Below are 18,983 nucleotides of genomic sequence, written 5' to 3' on the forward strand. Positions count from 1 at the left end.
TTTTAAAATTCTTTTTTTACTGACAAAATATATTTCCTCCCTCTCATCCCCACCACCATAGAAAAAGAAAAGAAGAAAACTAATACTGAGCATGTCTTCCCAATTTCTGATAACATGAAATAGTTAGCAGTAAATAACCTTGGATGTGAAGAGTTTAGATAAATGAAATTTATGGGATATATAAATGTCAAATATCTAGGCTTAAAGTTTAGAAACATCTGAGCCAATCTGGTCCTCACTCAGAAGTCTCCCACTGTAAGCCTGCAGGTAGAGGTGATAAAGAAGTGATTATGTGAGTCCTAGGGCCATGATAGCTTAGGAAAAGGTCCTGGATATTTGAAGGCTGAATATGAATTGAGGCAACTATGGACAAACCTCAGAGATAGGCTTATGTTATATACTAGAGAGAGGAAGACTGTTTTAGGAACGTAGAGATTAATAGTGTGTTTTTGCTTTAAAATGAACACAATGTATGTAATGGGTTAAAATTCCATTTGTAAAACCATCTTGATCTCTGGAAAAGAGAAAGTAGGGTCAAGGACAAAAGGTCACTGAGGATGGGGGAACTATCTAAAACTCTAAAAAATAATTGCCTATAGAAAGGATGAAAAAAAAAAACAATGCTAAGGATACATTTCAGGTATTGCTAGATGCTTGTAAAAACTTGTTAATGAAAGGGAGTGGGATGGTGGATAACAGTGTATCTTGTGGCTCAGTGGCATATTTTGGTAAAATGAAGTGATAGTGGTTTTCCCTTAAAATACAACATGCAAATGCACCCATAACTCTACCTTTGTGGAGGGGCCAATATTACTCAAGTGACAATGACAGCACTGGCTGGTACTCAATGACCCAATGCCACTCCTGAAGTGGAAGTGCCCTGCTGCCACCATTCGGGGGTGCTTTCCAAAATACTCACTGCTGTCAAGCACTCACGCCTGGGACTTGGGGGCTTCTGTAAAGTGATCCATGTGGTATGTTTCCAAGTTGGCAGAGCTGTTCCTGGCTGCCTGGTAATTAAGCCTGTTGGCTATAAAGTCTTTAAAAATATGACCTCCTAGATTAATTCCAGAAGTTTACACTTCATTCGGAGAAAGAAGCTACTTCACTGGTACCCTGGCTCCTTCTCAGTTCCTCCTTTTAACAACAACAAAAAAGGCAACTGTATTGCTAGTTAGAATCTCCCCCAGCCCATCTGTCTTTCCTATAATAATAATGCCTTAAATTTTTATTTATATTTGTATTTCTTTTCACATACGTTCTCATTGGATCCTCATGGCCCTGTGTGGTAGCTAGGACAGGCATGAGCTTCTCATCTCTTCCTTACATAAGAGGATTTGACAACAGTTTCTGGCTTGTCCTTGAAAACCAAGTATAACTTTAGTATCTTTCTAATCCAAAATTTTCCAAATCAGCCAGTAAAAGAGGGGAACATACTTATTTCTCTGAATTCTAATGGTTCAGACTGGTATAAAAAGAGACTGGACAGGCCTATGGCACAGGGTGAGTTATCTTCCTTAGAAATGAAGGTGAGGGGAGGGGGACATTAGCTGTTATTCTATTACTATCATTCTGATTTTGTAGATGAAAAAGCACCCAGATTAGGTGACATATTTACAATCACACCGTGAGTCAATGGCAGAGCTGGACAGAGAACTCCTGATTCCAGACATCTAGTCCAATGCCTTCTCTGTGATATTATTTCTTCCCATCATCACCTCCCAATTAAAACAAGGATGAAAAAGTCTAACTCTAACAGAAGCCTCCTTCATCTCAGTTCTGATCTTCTTTAATTTAGGTATCTGTCCACTAATCTCACTAAAAGGATGAAAGAGAAGTGTTTCACCTTCAAAGACTTCACCAAGGAATTCATGGCCTTGCTCCCTGTCTTCTCATCAGTCATTAAATTGTGTCTGACTCTTTGGGATCCTGGTTGGGGTTTTCTTGGCAAAGATACTGGACTAGTTTGCTATTTCCGTCTCCAATGCATTAAGGCAAACAGAGGTTAAATGATCCGCCCAGGGTCACACAGTTAGTGAGTATGTGAGGCTGAATTTGAACTCAGGTCTTCCTAATTCCAGGCCTGGTGCTATATCCTCTGAGTCACCTAGCTGTCTCTTTCTGATTGGTAGAAGTTGTAAATATGCTAAATCCACATCATTTCCTGGTAACCCCTAGTCTTTTATTACTGAATTTAAACCTATTAAAATACATCTATGATAACTATATAAAAACTACATAATTTTTATAATGATAATCTTATAACATGTTCATGGCAGTACAGTATGATTTGGGAGAAATTATTAATGCTCTAACAAGAAAGAATACATTTGGATATCTGTTTATTTATGTTTTGCTCTTTATCATAGTGAATACAGCCAATACTAGTTTTAACAACTGCCTGTATAAGTAGACTCTAGTTTAATCAATTAAATCCAGGTAGACTGTTTCCACTTCAAGAAAAGAGGGAAATAAAATTAAGAGTTGAGAGAGGAATGTACTGGGAGAAAGAGAAAGGGAGAGGTAGAATGGGGTAAATTATCTCACATAAAAGAGGCAAGAAAAAGCTTTGACAGTGGAGGGAAAGAGGAGGAGGTAAGGGGGAGTGAGTGAACCTTACTCTCATCAGAACTGGTTTGAAGAGGGAATAACATACATATGCAATTGTGAATAGAAATCTATCTTACCCTACAGGAAAGCAGGAGGGGAAGGAGATAAGAGAAGGGGGGGATTAATAAAAGGAAGGGAAGATTGGGGGAGGTAATAGTCAGAAACAAAACACTTTTGAGGAGGGACGGGGTGAAATGAAAGAGAGAACAGAATAAACGGGGGTGGGGGTATAGGACGGAGGGAAATATAGTTCTCCTGGTTTCCCTTTTGCTCTGGTTCTTCCTTTACAACATGACTCATGTGGAAATATATCTAATAGGATTGTACACATATAGCCTACAACAGATTTCATACTGTATTGGGGAGGGGGGAGGGAGAAAAAAATTGGAACTCAAAATCTTATAAAAATGAATGTTGGAAATTATCTTTATGGGGGCAGCTAGGTGGCACAGCGGAAAGAGCACCAGCCCTGAAATCAGGAGGACTTGAGTTCAAATCCGGCCTCAGACCAAATACTTGACATTTACTAGCTGTGTGACCCTGGACAAGTCACTTAACCCCAATTGCCTGAAAAAAAAAAGAAAAAAGAAAATCATCTTTACATGTAATTGGAAAAAATAAAATACTATTAAGTGGGGGGAGGGGAAATGGAGGCTTCATGGCTGACAGAATTATATGATTGGACTAGTTCATCTAAATATGCTGCATAGCACACATTTGTAGGCCTGAATTAGTGCCAGTCCATCCAACATAATCAATCACAATATATAACTAAACCCTGCCTAGTGTTTTCAAAATCCTACTGTAATGCTAATTAGCCACCATCACCATTTATAATATTTCTGTCATGGAAGGAACTCAAGTTGTTTTAACTAATGGCACATTTTCACAGAACCAATTCATAATGTTGGGCAGGGCATGCCTACATATCTACTTAGAATTTCAAAACTCAGGGCACGCTAGGTAGTGCAGTGGATAGAGCACCGGCCCTGGAGTCAGGAGGACCTGAGTTCAAATCCGGCCTCAGACACTTGACACTTACTAGCTGGGTGACCCTGGGCAAGTCACTTAACCCCATTGCCTAGCCAAAAACAGATAAATAAGTAAACAAATAGAATTTTAAAACTCAAAAGAGACCTGTGATCTCATCAATTTAGGGGTTCTCTTCAACAATGCAGACTGAAACCTATTTAAGCCTGACTATTCTGTTTCTCCATCTTCCAAAAAGTTAAACTCAAGGGAACTATCCAACATAGAACAGACCTTCCTAGGTACCCTCTAATACTGTGAGTATAGAGATGAAGCATTCTGGTTACCTGTCATCTCTCATCCTTGCCATGTGACCAACTCATCTGTTTATCCCAAGAGGCAACTCTTCTCCCCTGACTCTCGTTTTGTGTGTGTGTGTGTGTGTGTGTGTACAATTGGGGTTAAGTGACTTGCCCAGGGTCACACAGCTAGTGTCTCAGGGCGACTTGAACTCAGGTACTCCTAACTCCAAGGCCAGTGCTCTACCTACCTAATTAACCCCAGGCAACTCTTTGATGCTTTTTTTCCCCCTTTGTTCTTCCGAGTTTCTTCTGGCTACAGGTTGTAGCTTGCTCACGCCTATCATCCTTCACTCCACTGCCTCTGTGTGATACTCACTTTTGGTTCTTTGCAGGCAGGTGGAGTCTATGTTTCACTGCCATATAGCAACATTAGCAGACTGTTAGCATTGAAAAATGGGCTTCCACTCTTAGGGGAAACTTGCAGTCAGTAATGGAGGTTTACAATTTCCCCAAAGCAATCAAACATGTTTTCTTCCTCCTGTTCAACTCCAGGCCCAATTCATTGTCCATCTGTACCTTCTGTCCCAGATAGATATAATTACTGTTGAATGAGCACTATAGGATATCCATACAAATACATATGGAAATATGGGCAACAGACAATTTAATCCACTTGGTCTTTTAGATATTTTTCACCCACTTGGTCTCTCTTAGGTGGATGGACAGGCCAAAATCCTTTGAGTGACTGCAGATCTCTTCCAGGAAGTTCTGAAATATTCTGGACCTTGTTGTACCAGCATGGAGGGTCTCACCACACAAAGGACTTGGTCTCTTCTAGTAAAATGGCAAAAACTTTAGGCAAGCAAAAATCTTGCTTTATATCTCACCTAATATTAATCTCACCTAATATTTATATCTCACCTAATATTTATGTCTCACCTAATGTTAAGGACCAGTGAACAAGGTTATTTCAGGGGATACCTATCTCTGGTTCTCTCTCTCTCTGTGTCCCTCCCACTCTCCCCATATGTGTGTATATATACTTATATACATTTATATGTGTTTATAGGCACTTAAATGTTCACTGACTAACATATGTATTTATGTATTTATACATTTAAAATGTGTAGAATAACATCACATTAATCTAGCTAAATCTTTAATCCACTAATCACAATCTCTGATCATTCTTACCTGCTACCTGTACTACGCACAAAATAAACTATTTAGTAACAATGAATAACTGAAATATGTACAGTGCTTTAACACTGTGAATGTTCAGTGTTCACAAAGCATATAACCTATATTATTTCATTCAATTTTCACAATAAGGTAGGCATGATCAGTATTATTATCTCAATTTTATATATGAGGAAACAGGCTCAGAAAGGCTGTGACTTACCCAAAGTCACACCCAATTAATCAAGTATCAAAATTTGGATTGTAGATGGATCTTGGAATGTAGGGGAGCATTTTGGTGTAGACTCATCAGGTCTTCTTTGTAAAAAAGAACACTACACCTAGAGCAGGAAACCCTGATTTTGAATCTTAGCTCTCCCACTGAAGGGCCTTATGGCCTTAAGCAAGCTGCTACCTACTTAGGGAGTCACTTTTATCAAGTGAAAAATGAGAAGAAGCAAGATGGGGCAGTTAGGTGGTTCAGTGGATAAGGTGGCTGGGCCTGAAGTTGGAATTCTCATCTTCCTGAGTTTAAATCTGGCCTTAGACACTTACTAACTGTATGATCCTGGGCAAGTCACTGAATCCTGTTTGTCTCAGTTTCCTCATTTATAAAATGAGCTGGAGAAAGAAATGGCAAACCACTCCCATCAGTATCTTTATCAAGAAAACCCCAAATGGGGTCACAAAGAGTCAGACACAAATAAAATGCCTGAACAACAAGCAAGATCCCGGAGGTAGAAGGTTAGCCTGGAAATCAGTCCTGCTTCTAACACCTACTTAGCTATATGATCAAGGGCAAATCATTTAACTTCTTAATGCCTCAGACTAATTTTTAGGGCCATAAGTTACAACTAAGTTACCTACAATGAAAAAATTATAAACCCAGACCAAAAAAAAAAAATAAGAGCATTGGCATGCTTAATCTTCTTGCTCTAAAAAATGTGTAAAATCTCTCTCTTTCTCCAGGGTCAAAGCCAATATTAGCAAAATGGGGGTGAGGGATGAGGGGTGGGAGGAGAGGGGAAACACCTATAGCCCCATCCAATTTTATAAGGGGGAAATGATTTATGTAGTTATAAGGTGGTAAGAGGCAGCTGTTATAAATATAACTTGTGTAAGCCAAATATTAATTCCCCTGCTGTGGTCTTTACTTACGTGGTCTTTACTTATGATGCTAAGCCTCTCTGAACTTAGCTAGACCAGGCCTTAAACTAAATGTCAGACTATTAGGATCACAGATTTACAGCTGGCAAGCACCTTAGAAGTCATCTAGTTCAATCAACTACTTCATTTTACAGTTAAAGAAATTGTGGACCAAAAAGTTCAGAGGCTCACCTGAAAACTCACATGTAAGAAGTGAACAGGATTTGAACTCAAGTCTTCTGACTCCAGAGTAATTTTCACCGCATCAAGAGCCTTTATTTTAATCTGTCATAAAGTTACTTTGCTCAAATTTCAAACCAGGTCCCCTGACTTTTGCATTTCAGGATTTTTCCTGAATTAGTTGCACCACACCCACAGTTTCTGAAATTTTAGATTTCAGTCATGTTCCCTCTTAGACTTGAACTTTAATCTAGACTAAATCTTTTTAGTCCATCTTCATATAACAATGTTCTCCCCCCCTCCAAAAAAAGAAAACAGATAACCATCCAATCATTTTAGTTCTTCTTCTCTAGATGTTTCTGAATTAAATTATATTATGTTCCAAGTACAGTGAACTGCATGCAACATTTCAGATGGGGACACAGACTTGTCTTATATAGTTCAAAAGATCCATGATTACATCCACGTTGGTTCATTGCTGTCCTTCGTGCTTGAAGACGACCAAAATGATATCACTACCTTGGAGGTAAGGTACAATGTGTCCAACTGGAGCTGATCAGCCCAATACAAGCTCAGAAGGCTACACCACAGGTTGGGCACAAATAGTCCATATGAACATTTGGAGTAGAGATATCTCTAAATTTCAGCATCTCATGTTTCTTTTGGGTTACTGCAATCCTGCTTTGCTAATAGAGCACAATGCCTTCTTTGATGTGGGCACACCATGCTGGTTTGTCCTGTGCCAGTGTCTGCCATGCCTCACAATCAATTCCAAAGTTCTTCAGAGAGACCTTGAGAGAGTCCTTGCATCGCTTCTTCTGACCTCTATGTGAGTATCTGCCTTGTGTGAGTTCTCTATAAAATGATCTTTTAGGCAAATGTACATTTGGCATTCAAACAACGTGATGAGTCCATCTGAGTTGCGCTGTCTGCAGCAGAGTTTGAATGCTTGGCAGTTCAGCTTGAGATAGGACCTCAGTGCCTGGTACCTCATCTTACCAGGTGATCTTCAGAATCTTCCTTAAGATAAATCAAATGAAAGTGATTTTGTTTCCTGGCATGGCACTAATAAACTGGTATAATGCCCAGGTTTCACAGGCATAAAACAATGAGGTCAGCACAACTCCGTAGACCTTCAGTTTGGTATGCAGTCTAATACCTCTTTTCTCCCTCATTTTTTTCCAGGGCCACCCGAATACTGAACAAACTCTGGCAATGTGTGTGTAAGCATCATCATCTATGTGCACATCCCTGGAAAGTATACTGCCAAGGTAAGTGAACTTATCCACAGCACACAGAATTTCTCTATTTGCTATAACTGATAGTTCCATGTATGGGTGCTGTAGCACACTGGCTAATGGAGAAGCTCTATTTTCTTAGTGTTGATTGTCTGGCCAAAATTAACACAAGTGGCAGAGAATCAATCCAAACTTTGCTGCATCTCAGCCTCATAGGCTGTATTGAGCGCACAGTCATCTACAAACAAAAAGTTACATACCAACTCTCCCTCCACTTTGGTCTTGACTTGTAGCCTTTTCAAGTTAAATAACTTACTATCAGTACAGTACCGGACCTTGATGCTGTTTTTGTCCTCATTGAGTTGAAGGCATCTGACAACATTGCTGAAAAGATCATGCTAAAAAGCATGGGAGCAAGCACACGATCCTGTTTCACTACATTGGTGATTGGGAAAACACAAGAGCATCTTCCATTATCCAGAATCCAGGCAAGCATGCCATCATGAACCTGACATATAATACTGATGAACTTTTCCAGGACACCAAATTTTGTCGTGATCTTCCACAAGCCCTCACGACTGACAGTGTCAAAGGCCGTGGTCAGATCGACAAACATTTTATACAGACCGTGGTTCTGCTCCTGGTATTTCTGCATCAGTGTAAGTACTTCTCTAACTGATGCAACTTCTAACTCCTCACATCTTTGTAGACATGAGTTGCTCTGGCCAAAAGAATTCCTCACCTGGCAGCCAAATATCTGGTGGTGGGTCTCTCTGAACTTAGCTCGCCGGCTCCTTAGACTATGACATAAAAGTTCATTGTGAAGCCTGTACTTTCTGCCTTTTAAGAGCCACCAGGGGATGTGTTGTACTAGCTCTGGAGAGCCCACAGTTACTTCTCTTTCACCATTACACAAGAAAATTGGATTTTTGTGGAGCGTTATTTTATTTAAGTGTAGGATAATGTTATTTGTTTAGTTTCCAGCACTCTTCTTGGTGATGTTCCATCTATCGTTGGCCTTCTGGCCACAGAAGCACAGTGGTCCACTGTTCTTAAGCAACTACAATGACTCCTAGATTCTTTTTCTTGGTTTCAACCTTAGCTAAAAATTTTTAATTCTCTACATAGAGTTTGAACCCTTGGTCCCTAAGGCATCATAGAACCTTTCTGTAGCAGAATCTCAATGTATTTTTGTAGAATGAACTAATACCATACTACAATTGCTATGTTAAAGCTTATCTGCCCATTTTTTGCTCACACACAGACCCTTTTGTAGTTTATTCCCATCAGCTTGAGTTTTAACTCTCCAGAAAAGCTTAGTGTTCCAATTCATACAGCACTCTTTTTGACAAAATTACTTTGAAAGTGATCAAGGACTCAAACTCTCTTAAAACAGGTCTGCATAATACTTTCAAATCAATATGTTATAGTTTATATGTTTCTGAAAATTTCATTTTATAGGCAGCTAGGTTGGATAAAGCACAGGCCTTGGTAGTCAAGAAAGATATGACTTACTTGCTGTGTGACTGGGCAAGTGATTTCTCTCTGTGCCTCAGTTTCCTCATCTTTAAAAATGGGGATAATAATAGCACCTACCTCATAGTTGTTGTGACATCAAATGAATTAATATATGCTCAGCACTTTGCAAACCTTAAAGCACTATACAGTTATCCCTCCCACATCGAGAGAATTTGGGGCACAGAGCCCCCACAATCTGGAAAATCTGCATAAAATTTCTGGGCCCTCTCTTTGTACTGGAGAAGAAGCCTGAATTTTTTCTTTTTCTTTTATGGGGTGTTTACAGTACCTTGTTGTAAAATTTGGATTGATATTGTACAATAGCATACATTTATTTTGTGCATTGCTGAGTTTCCAAACTTTTTCTGTGTTGTTGTTTTCTGTGTTGTCTGCTAGCCTTCTGCAAAACTCCCCCAAAATTCCCATTTAATTATTTACGCTAACCCGTGATATATCAAAACCACGATGGGGAAAGTCATGACATAGAAGGGATAACCGTATAAATGCTAGATATTATTATTATTAATTCGTGGAGAGACTTGGTATTTTAAAAGAGAGTAAGTATGGGCGTCTAAATGGCTTCCTTGTGACAGGAGAAAAATTAAATACACACTAAAATGGTTCCAAGAATTGTTTCTTTTCTGTTTCTGGTGTGTTCTAAGATAGTGTACACATCTTCCCCATGAGATCACAAACTCATAGAAGGCTGGCATTATGTCTATAAATGCCAGAGTATATATCTATCCCTACCCAATCAACCTTTATAAATGCCAGCTACAGCTATTATAAACAAACACCTAGCTTAGTACCCTGAATATAAAAGGTGATCTAAAATATTCCTCACAACTTTATCAGAACCTAATATCTCGGTGCAAATTATTTTACCAGTCCTCTAACAAGGGCATGAATGGATAAGACACAGGACAAGGAGGTTTTGATGAGAAAGGAAGGTAAAGAAAGGTTCAGGGAAGAAAGCACTGCCAGGGACAGCTGGTTTAAGTCGGAAAACCTTGTGTTGGAGGGGTAGAATCAAAAGAGAGGAAAGACACAAAGAAGAAGACATTTTGAAGAGAATCTTTGCTCCAAGTTCTCAGTTCTCATAGCGTAGAGTTAGAGCCAGAAAGGACCCCAAAGGCCATCTAGTCTAACCCTCTAATTTTACCATGATCATCTTGCCCAAGGTCGAAGAGGTAAGAAGCATTAGTCTTGAGTTGAACTTAGGTCTTCTGCCTCTATTCCGATATTATCTTCACTATGACATTCAAGATGTGTACCTGTAAAGTTGGGAATCTGTGTAGTTGGGGAAAATTAGTTACAGGAAAGCTTAGGACTCTCACCCCAAACCAATACTCTACAAGAGTACCTAGTGATCCTCCTCCCAAACATGAATATACATATTGAGTTACATTCACAAAAGATATAGCTGAGGACAATTCCATAATGATGGCATGAACTCCTCAAAGTACTTTTGGATGATGCCGCCATAATACTCCAAGATTACTATTTCTCTTGCTTAGCTAAATGATCCCTTGTTTAAATTTTTAATTCCCCTTCTGTTTTAGTGTTCTCGCCTTGGCATCTAAAATATGGCATTTAAAGTCCTTGATTATCTGGTTCCAAGACTTCTTTCTTATTATTCCCCTTCACTCACTCTATGGTCAAGCTAACAGACTTTTTTTTTCCCCTTGCTGTTATCACACAAACTTTCATCTACCACCACTTGCCACTGTGCAAGCAGTTCTCCTATGCCTACAGTTCATGTCTTCCTTCCCTCTAAGTCTTAGAACCCTTAATTCCTTTCAAAGTTCACCTTTAAGTTCTACCTCCTGCAGGAGGCCTTTCTTGATCCACTGACTACATCTGGGTGGAGCTCCATCAATGGATGGAGCCTGGGGCCTGGAGTCAAGAAGATCTGAGTTCAAATTCAGCCTCAGACACTTACTAGCTGTGTGACCTTGGGCAAGATGCTTAACTTCTCTTTGCCTCAGTTTCCTCAACTGTAAGGAGGTGATAATAATAGCACCTGCCTCCCAAGGTTTGTCGTGAGGATCAAATGAGATAATATTTGTAAAGGGCTTAACACAGTGCCTGGCACATAGTAGATGCTATATAAATGATAGTTATTAATATATATTTATATTAATATATATAATAACATATCTATATATGCCCTCTCCCCTCCTCCCTCCAAAATTATCCCATATTTACCATGTTTATTGTGTATATGTCATCTCTTCCCTGAAAAAGGTAAGATGCTTGAGGACAGGGACTGTTCCATTTTTGTCTTTCTATCTCTTGGCACATAAGAAGTCTTTAAAAAACACTGGTAGATTGATTGGCAGGTACTACAGACTAGGACAGTATTTGGGGCATCTCAAAGAGTTGAATGAAAAGGTCACAAGAACTTCAATTAAGAGGAAACTGTCTTATTTTGGTCACTCTCCTGCTGTCTGTATAGCAACAGCGTCCATCAAGGAATCAATTAACAAGTATTTTTTAAGCACTTACCTGCCAGGCAGGCAGTGTGCCAGGTGGTGAGGATATAAATATGAAGAATATAATAATTGCTACTTAAAATCAGCTTTTATTATATTCTAAGTGATAACTCGGCAACGAGGGAAACAGATCAAATCCAGGATCACAGCAATCAAAGCAAGTCAGTTGGAGTGGCCCTGACTTCGTCTTAGCCAGGAGTCCCTTCTTGCTAAGGGGACCGATAAGAGAGAACTAAATCAGGAATGTATGGTTTAAGAGATGGGAGAGAGGGAAGAATTTGCAAATTCATAATAGAAAAAGGAAGAAAACAGGCACTCTGAGGCAGTACACTTAAAAGCCCCAAAGGGACAAGAAGTTGATTGCAAATACCCAATGAAGATATTTTGGTTTACCTGGCCTTTTCTTTCTGGATGAGTGACATTTGAATTCATATATTACACAGGCTTTGCTTCTCTTCTCTGATAAATTTTCTAAGAGTCCTACATACATATAGAGAAATCTAAGCTGCACCTTCCTGATCCCATCGGTCTTCATGCTAGTACAAATGCCAAACATGCCTAAGCCAGGCCTTTCAGAAGGGAAATAATTAAATTTCCATAATACTTGCCCTCATTTTGAGTCCATAAAGGCAAAAAAGCCACAGGGAGAAGACATTAGATTTAATGGGAGGCAGGGCCAGAGTACCAGAAGAAAAACACATCTCCTGCCACATACAAGAAAGGTTGTTCAATGAGTGTTTAGCACCTTTTGTAACTTAAATGGGCTCACTGCTTCACAATGGCAGTTTTATGAATAATAATGTCAGCAACCATGAGTACCAAAAACTGCAAACCACATGGTAATTGTTCATGTACAAAAAATGATGCTAAGAAATAGATTTGGATAAAATACACAAAAGAAAACCCAGAATTTCATAAGAAGACACAAAAAGATTTCTTCTTATTACTATCTTGGTAAAATATGCATTTAAAAATACTTCAAGGGAGCCCATTATCTCATTAGTACGGTCATCCACATTCTCATCCTGTGATACCATAAATTATCCATAGTAGATCAACCCCACACACTAGACAGTTACATTTTTGCAGGTACCAGTACACCATTTGGGCTGCATATTATTTTTTTTTTAATTTTTAAGCAAACTACAAGTGATGGGGGGAGATAGGGGAGAAAGAACTATGATACTGGCCTGCCACAGAAATAACATGCTCCCAAGAGATGTTTATTTACTAAAAAGGATCAGCTTGTAGTAAACTATCTACTCCTTTTCTCTCAGTATCTGTAGTCAACTCTCAATTTGATTCTGCAGTAATTAAGCCCCTTCTATGTATTGAGTACTGTGCTAGGCTCTGTGATACAAAAACAAAAGATGAAAGCCCCTGGCCTCAAGAAGCTTACTTATTGCTAGGGAGGAAAACATGTACAGAAGTCCTATGGCACATGTTTGTGAGATGGCTTATTTTGCTAGGGTTTAAACTGGTGCATACAAATGAAATCTGTCAACGAGAGAGAACCTGATCATCTCTAAAGGATCCTTCCAGGGCCAACATTGTACATACCTGTAATAAGCATTACAAATGGTCCAGACAAGAGACTGATCTTGGGTTCCTTTATAATAATGTTCTGAATCAACTGAAGGAACTAGTTAGGAGCTAGAGAAATTGAGATGGGAAGACTCTGGAAGAATGGAAGCTCCTTGTGAAGGCTCTTCTGTATAAGCATTTCTTACAGGGGAGCTAGAAATTTATGGATACTCAAATACTGAGTCATTAGCATTTGCCTTTAAAAACACACACACACAAATCCATATATATAGGTACCAATACCATTTAATAATGACTTTCTAGATGACAGAGGAGAAGGAAGAAATGAGAGGAGGAAGAAGAAAAGGAGAAGAAAGGAGGAAGAGAAGGAAGATAAGGGTAGCATTTATATAAAGAGTTAAGGTTTGAAATATGTTTTACATATTTTAATTCATTTGATTCTCAAGGCAAACCTGGGATTTAAGTGCTATTATTATCCCCATTTCACAGATAAAGAAACTAACTTGCCCAGAGTCATACAACCAGTAAGTATCTGAGGCAGGATTTGAACTGAGGTCATCCTGACCAGTGCTTTTAGCACTTAGTTGCCTAACTCAATTCTAATATTCTTAGTAATTCCATGGGCTTATTAGAATAGTATCATTTGTGTATTGAGAGGGATTGTATACTACATAATAACAAAAAGCATTATTATTTGTTATTTATTAAGCCTTCTACAAAACCCAAAGGAAAACATGTTCCTGTCCTCTGGAGCTCTCATCAAAATCAATACAGATACAGAGGGGCTTTTTTGCAAAATATTTGCATCAGGAATAAAACAGGATTCTAAAACATACAGGAAAGTGCCAAGTATTTTTTTCCCCCTGGAATCTTCAGGCAGATCATGAGGAGACAACAAATGGGAGGTATACTTTGTAGTAGAAAGAGATGACAAATGAGTATAATGGAGAAATTAAGAGTAAAAAAAGCCAAAATTTCAAAACTAACACCATGATTGGCATCCCCCTAACCTAAGTTTTCCTAATATCATGCAAGAAAATGCAGTGCTTGCTGCTGTTAAACACACAAAAATCCTTACAGAATGGCGGGGTGGAGACCACAAAGCTAAGGAGAAAAACCAACTAAAAAGGAAACAGGGTTTGGGGAATATTAGCTTGGAAAAAGCTCCATGAATTGCCAACAGAATAAAGTGTGGAGGTGGAAAACAAATGCAAAGAGATATGGCAGAAACAGAGAAGAAGAACATGATCAGAATGGGAGATGAGCCCACAACCAACTCCTGGCTACAAGTCACAAAGAGATGCCATCAAGGCGACATTTGTTAAGCAGATGAAAAAAGTTCCCTTGACAAAAGAGAAGGAGCTGACAGACCAGTCTGACAGAGAGTGATGGCTGGAGACTGTTGAGTGCACAGGGCCCCTTGAGATCCCTGCTGGGGGGGGGGGGTCCGAATCACAAAAGACATCAGAGAATTTGACATCTACATAATCTCAGAAAAACAGGAGAATAAACTGGTGATGGGTAACAGATGAGCTTTCTAAGATACCACAAATCATCCAGCAATTACAAACAAACCCATTCTGAATCATAGAAAGGATTTACTGGCACTTACAAGAAGCCTCTCAACTACATTATAGGGCCAATCCTGCCCATTTTGCATTAGTGCAGGAAATGCCACGGTAGAAATACCACTTTATGTTCCTTTTATCTAGTCCATTTATTGTTGGGGGGCAGGGAGGGAGAGGCAGAAATAAAGAGATAGAAAGGGACAAACATAGGGAAAGTAGAGAGACAGAGAAAGAGAAGGGGGGGGAAGGAAGGAGGGAGAGAGACAGAGAGCAGAGAAGTGGGGTTGGGGGGAAGAAGATAGATGCATTTGACTATATCATCACTTTGACACCAGAGTTGCATTTATAAAAGTAAGCTTCCAAAAATGAGAGTTTGGGGAGGGATTAAGTATTGTATTGAGAAGCATAAAGATGTATAGTACTATCTATCACAGTCTGTAATTTCATGCAGAGTATAAATATAATATCTATTACTGTCCGCCTGTTTCAGAACTGTAACAGCACACTGAGAGGCTTCAGCTCTCAGACACAAAGTCAGGGTGGTGCTGTGACTACATTTGGAGTCCCGGAACAATCTTCACTCCAGTACTGCCTCAACTACTTAACTGGCTGCAGGTTCCTGGGCAAGTCACTTAATTAATCTTGGTGGGCTTCAAATTCCTCATTAATACAATGGGGGTTGCGGGGTTTGACCTGATGACCTCTGAAGTCTCCTATTTGTTTTCCTTTTATTCACTCAGCTGCAACATCATTAGCGAACCTTGTAGAGACCTACCAATAAAAGCAGTGAGGCTGTCACTAAATTAGTATTTCCCTTCCGTCTCCTTGTAAGGAAGGAGACGGCATAATAATCATGGGGGTTGACATACACAGAGGGAAGACGAGACAAATCCTGGCTGCAGGGTTCCCAGGACTTCATTAGTCTAGGTCTATAAAGCTCCTAGAGACTGGAGACCATATAACTATTTTTTGTATAAGACTGCTGAAGACATATGAGTTTTTGCTGATGATTACTAACTCCACCTTCCTCCTCCATCCCCATGGTACCAACAAAATCCCTGACCAGTAGGAGACCGTGAAGTGGTCTCAAAGCACCACTCTGCTGATGCCCAATGGATATTGTTGTTGTTGTACAATCATTTTTCAGTTGTGTCCAACTCTTCCTGACTCCATTAGTGGTTTCCTTGGCAAAGATACTGGAGTGGTTTGCCATTTCCTTCTTCAGCTCATACTTTCCTCATATCTCATGAGGAAACTGAGGTAAACAGCGTTAAGCAACTTCCTTAGGGTCACACAGCTAGTATGTGTCTGAGGTCAGATTTGAACTCAGGAAGAGGAATCTTCCTGGCTCCAGGCACTAGTCTTTATCCACTATGCCACCTCGCTGCCCTAATGGACACAAGGTCAAAATGCACCACAAAGGCCTCAGTCCTATTTATCAGAGTCTACATTCAGTCAAAATAATCTTCCTAATCAATAGGTCAGATTCTGATCTTTTCATTTCTCTTCCATGACCAAAAAACTTACAAAGAATGACTCCCTGATACTGTATGCCACTCAGTCTCCTCAGACTGGCATTTGAGAATCCTTATCAGCTGTCTGGCTCCAAAGCACCTTTTCCTCACTCTCATTTAGTACTACACTTTCTTCCTCATTCATCTCAATCTTCACTGCATCCTTACTCCAGCCCTAAAATTCCCCTCTTCGCTCTCACACATGTGACCTCTCCCCCTCTGATTGGATGGGTCCATTTAAGGAGGTCACTCAGGCCAGCCGTGCCACAATCCCTTCCATACTGTACTCTGGACTTTCTCTACCCTTCCCCCCTCCCTATCAGCTCACTTTTATGTGCTGTCTTCCCCCCTTAGCACATTAGTTCCTTGAGTCAGGGAGTGTCTTTCTGCTTATGTTTGATTCCCAGAACTTAGCATAAGACCTGGCACACAAAGTGCTTAAGAAATGCTGGTTGACTGCTGCTGTTCCTTTATTATTCTTTAAATCTTTCTCATCCTTCTCAGTCTAGCTCTACTACTTTGAATTCTACTAAGTCTTCTCTGATCCTCATGGTCAGAGCCTTGTTCCTCTTCAGATCTCCCCTAGCACTTGATTTATACCTCTGATTCATTTATCACACCCGAATTGGTATTACATCGATTTGTGTTCCTATTTTTTCTTTGTACTAGGTTATAAACTCTTCATGATCCAGGTCAAGAGCATTCTTATAGCAATCTAGCATAGCGCCTTGAATAAAGCACTTACCAAACACAATTACAATTATACAAAAGGAAGAATGTATGCACAAGCATAAGCGTAAATACACAAAGAAAAAATGGAAAATGGAAAATTCCATCACTAGAGCTGGAATGGATCGATTCCAGTGCCTTCGTTTTACAGATTCAGTTGAGCATTTAAGTGCAGACTAAGTGAAAGGCACTGGAAACACAAAGAGAATAAAAAGTTAATTTTGCATGTTGACATTCATTTTTCAAATAAATATAGTGGTGAACACAAGTTCACACAAGTTCACATAGTTGTGAACACAAGTTTAATTGCTTTTTCAGGCAGCTAGATAAGTGTATTGGAGTAAAAAAAAACCAAAAACCTGAGTTCAAATCTAATCTCAAATACTTCTAGTTATGTGACATCACTTTGTTCAGCCTCAGTTTCATCTGTAAAATAAGCATAATAATAGCCACTAGCTCAAAGACTTATGAGAATCAAATGAGGTCATAAACATAAACCTACAAATATCTTATGTGAGGAATATAAAGAAACCTAAAATATATTTATATGTATGTGAATGGGTAATCAAAAAGATGAAAAAGAGATTTCAAGACAGCAAACTGACAAGCCTTTGCTCTGGGATAAAGACTCCCTCCTAACCTCATCCTCTCAAGGTTTCCTTCAAGGCTCAGATTTCAAGGGCTACCGCAAGATATATACCTCCCATACAAAGTTTATCCTTATATTGACAGGTCCAAGAGTCCCATCTAAAATTTACTTTGAATAAATTTTGAACTTGCCTATCTACATACATGTTGATACAGTAGAATACAATAGAAACAATAGAATACAAGATCATGGCAGTCTGGGACTTCATTTTTGTAAATTATATCCCTAGCACCTAAAGCAGTGCCAGATACATTAAAGTTGTTTAAGAAATGCTTATTAAGTGAAAGCTGTTACAGTTATTTCTGTGTTCATAAATACTTTTCAAAATATGTTCATTTTTTTTTGTTAAAACTCTTAATGTTTTAAATACAATCGCTTCCTAAGGGTTTCTTTTTTTAATGTTAAATAGAATTGAAAGTTATCTCCTAAATGACAGTTTTCTGTCTGTTCTTGCATAGAGTACACAGAAAAATAATCCTGTACAGTAGGGATAAGCAATAGGAGCTAATCCAGCTTCTTTCTTTGACATGTAATTGTTGTCTTTTCCCTTTTCTTCTCCTTTAGAGTGCCAGTCTGCTTTTCAGCTCAGTTTTTACTTAGCCACATTCATTTCTCATTATTCTCTCAGACTTGCCACTACATGAAGAAGACAGAAAATAGTAATGGAAAGAGCTTCAGAAATTAAGACCAGTGAGACTGGTGAGAAGCTAGCTTCTGCCATTAACTAGTTATGAATTTTTGGGCCCATCACTTCCTTTCTCTGGGTCTCTATCTTTTCATCTCTAAGTTGGGGGGGGAGTATTAGATTAGATCGTTTCAAAGATCATTTCCAACTTGAAACATTTCATAAAACCTGTTTGTTGCTCCTCACTCCTCTCCCATATGACTGAGTTTCTCTCCACCTCGGCTTCTTTCCACACATTCATTCAGCAAGCAAAATTCATTCATTTAGTATCTACAACAGACCATGGAATAAGGTGCCAAAAGTGTGCCCCTGAGAGTCACTGAAGAACCAAACCATTCCCTTCATGAGTCTTTCATTTAATAACAAAGGTCTCTGGTCTCAGGCAACCCTTGGGAATATTTCCAGAGACAACAAGGCAATGGGGCCCTAGTAAACAAATCATCTCCCTCATCTCTAACACAGCATTCTGCTAAATCTACTCTGCCTTTGCCCCTCTCCCCAAGATCATAAGATGACCAAATGGGTCTTTGTCAGGTAGAAGACAGAGTTAAATTCTGTCATTACCAATCCTTATCATTACCTTCTAAGCAGTAATAAAGCTATACTCAAGCCATGCTTTTCTGTTCATTATTAATAGGGCTGGGGCACTTGCCAGA

General features: G+C 39.2%; 1 protein-coding gene across 7 annotated transcripts in view; it reads right to left on the reverse strand.

Moving 5' to 3' along the window:
- MGAT5 (alpha-1,6-mannosylglycoprotein 6-beta-N-acetylglucosaminyltransferase) overlaps positions 1–18,983 on the reverse strand; it is a 371,902-nt gene that overhangs the window by 235,732 nt on the left and 117,187 nt on the right. Inside the window, exon 1 of one of the 7 annotated variants that reach the window (XM_027835554.1) lies at positions 10,305–10,324. The exons of the other annotated variants lie outside the window; for them this stretch is intronic. The gene's annotated coding sequence lies outside the window, so the exon portion shown is untranslated. Of the gene's footprint in view, positions 1–10,304; positions 10,325–18,983 lie in introns of those variants that run through there. 7 annotated transcript variants of the gene reach the window in all.

This window comes from Vombatus ursinus, unplaced genomic scaffold (genome assembly GCF_900497805.2).
Source record: "Vombatus ursinus unplaced genomic scaffold, bare-nosed wombat genome assembly UNPS02014816.1, whole genome shotgun sequence".
In the NCBI taxonomy this organism is placed as follows: Eukaryota; Metazoa; Chordata; class Mammalia; order Diprotodontia; family Vombatidae; genus Vombatus; species Vombatus ursinus.